Consider the following 2,992-nt stretch of genomic DNA (forward strand, 5'->3'; position numbering starts at 1 on the left):
ATTCTTCTGGCCAAGGAATAGCTCCTCCTAAAACAGATTGCAACAAATTAGGATAAATGACTTGTTCTTAAATATTGTATGACATATTACTGTTAATTTGAGAAATTGTTCACTAGTTATTGTTTAAAAATTAAAAAGAGTTCAGTTTAATATTGTTACCTAAGTATAAATGCTTAAGTGTGAAAGACTTAACTGGGTATTTGTATAATTGCCACTCATTTAGCCAAGTATGACTGTATATTAATGTTTGAACTATATTCATGTTTGAATTGCTGAACACGTACCTTACACTTCTTGTCTTGTTCCTGGACAGCCGTCCACGAATCTCATGATATTATTACATATGCCTGTTTATTTACCTGAAATGAATTTAAAATGATAGAGATGATTAGGTGAATACTTGATAATGACATGACTATATGTATATTAGGAGTAACTGATTTTATTCAAGAAACCGTATGTCTGTATCTCTTAAAGAATGTCTGTATGAATATATCTAAGATTATTGTTGTTATCTAAATCAATTTTAAAAACTCAGTCTTACGTATTTACATTATATATTATATAAAATTTAAATGATGAAAACTTATTTCAAGATCTGACGTGATTACCTCCCTTTCAAATCTTAATTGGCAATTAATTACCAATTTTCATTTTTACTATACCCATTTTATATTACTCACCATTTCTTCCAATTCAGGGACTGAATTCCATATTGGGGAGTGTGCAATGTTAGGCTACTCATCTCGTCAGACCTTGAAAGGCTACTTATTTATTCTAAACCGCATGTATAATTTGTTGTTGTCTGAGAACGCCGAGGTATCAGATTATGTTTATCATCGTTCTACCCTTTAGTTTACCATGACATTTATAAAACCCGGTCTCGATCGAAAGATCTACCTTTACTTTATCCAACTCCTCCGATGCTCCACCCAGATTCTTCCACATAAGCCCATAATAATTCAATATTTTGGTCAATCGTACGTTTCAATTTCAGCTCCTCCTCTATTGGTTTTCTACTTCCGGTTACTTCGAGGCTGATCACTACCAAATAGAATGTAAGCCTCCGCAGGTCTAGTCACAAGTAGTCCAAATATAAATAGTACTAATCTTTTTTCCTTTCCTAGTGCATTTTCTCGGCAGCAACGTGCTTACTTTTACCCTACCGCGTTTCAGTATGTATCACTTTGCATTCTAATGAAATCGGCATGTTCCTATTGGCTGCTAGATAAAAATGGCGGCGTAAGAATTTAATGTCACGAAAAGAGAAATTGAAAGAAGCGAAAAGTAGTAAAATCAGCGGGTTGTATTTAACGAACTGTAGTTTTCTTATATAAAAGTTAACACCCCCTTTTCTTTTTGTTTTTCTAAAGTAGCGATCTAGTTCTTTATGGGAATATAAGTCTCTGAAAATCTGATATGCTAGAAAATGTCGAAACACCGTTATGAAGTGAGTGGATTTTATATGAAATAAAGAACAGCCGGATTGATTTAGTGGTGTTCAGCCTATAAGGGGCAATACATGTTATTTTCTGAAACCCCTCGAAAATGAATGGAAATGCCATTAATCTATTCTTTATGATGTAAAACGGTAACAAATGGCTGAAAACGCTTAAATTTCTTGTGTTTTTGGAATTTAGATCGAATTTTCGACCAGGTGGCACTATTTTGGTTCGTTTTAGGACCTAGTAAATGTCTTTTCTCGCATTTTAGCACTTCAGTTGTCTAAATAATATTGAAATTAGCATGTTTCTGAATGAAAATGACAAACATCGTAACGATTAAATGGGTGTTCAATGTAAATTCCACGAATAAGGTAAAATTAATTGAAATATTGCTTGCACAGGGCTAAATTTTGCATAATTTTGGGGATGGGGGTGACCTGTAATGAATTGTCATTTCTCTACATTTTCTCAAGATTTTGCACCAAAACAAAGCAGAATCATTGTGGAATAGGTGTACCTTGAGAATGAATGCAAATTCATGGAAAAATCAAACAAAAAAGTTCTCTTATAAGGGGCAATACATGTTATTTTCTGAAACCCCTCGAAAATGAATGGAAATGCCATTAATCTATTCTTTATGATGTAAAACGGTAACAAATGGCTGAAAACGCTTAAATTTCTTGTGTTTTTGGAATTTAGATCGAATTTTCGACCAGGTGGCACTATTTTGGTTCGTTTTAGGACCTAGTAAATGTCTTTTCTCGCATTTTAGCACTTCAGTTGTCTAAATAATATTGAAATTAGCATGTTTCTGAATGAAAATGACAAACATCGTAACGATTAAATGGGTGTTCAATGTAAATTCCACGAATAAGGTAAAATTAATTGAAATATTGCTTGCACAGGGCTAAATTTTGCATAATTTTGGGGATGGGGGTGACCTGTAATGAATTGTCATTTCTCTACATTTTCTCAAGATTTTGCACCAAAACAAAGCAGAATCATTGTGGAATAGGTGTACCTTGAGAATGAATGCAAATTCATGGAAAAATCAAACAAAAAAGTTCTCTTATAGGCTGATCACTACCAAATAGAATGTAAGCCTCCGCAGGTCTAGTCACAAGTAGTCCAAATATAAATAGTACTAATCTTTTTTCCTTTCCTAGTGCATTTTCTCGGCAGCAACGTGCTTACTTTTACCCTACCGCGTTTCAGTATGTATCACTTTGCATTCTAATGAAATCGGCATGTTCCTATTGGCTGCTAGATAAAAATGGCGGCGTAAGAATTTAATGTCACGAAAAGAGAAATTGAAAGAAGCGAAAAGTAGTAAAATCAGCGGGTTGTATTTAACGAACTGTAGTTTTCTTATATAAAAGTTAACACCCCCTTTTCTTTTTGTTTTTCTAAAGTAGCGATCTAGTTCTTTATGGGAATATAAGTCTCTGAAAATCTGATATGCTAGAAAATGTCGAAACACCGTTATGAAGTGAGTGGATTTTATATGAAATAAAGAACAGCCGGATTTAGTGGTGTTCAGCCTCGAT

This window comes from Mercenaria mercenaria, chromosome 9 (genome assembly GCF_021730395.1).
Source record: "Mercenaria mercenaria strain notata chromosome 9, MADL_Memer_1, whole genome shotgun sequence".
In the NCBI taxonomy this organism is placed as follows: Eukaryota; Metazoa; Mollusca; class Bivalvia; order Venerida; family Veneridae; genus Mercenaria; species Mercenaria mercenaria.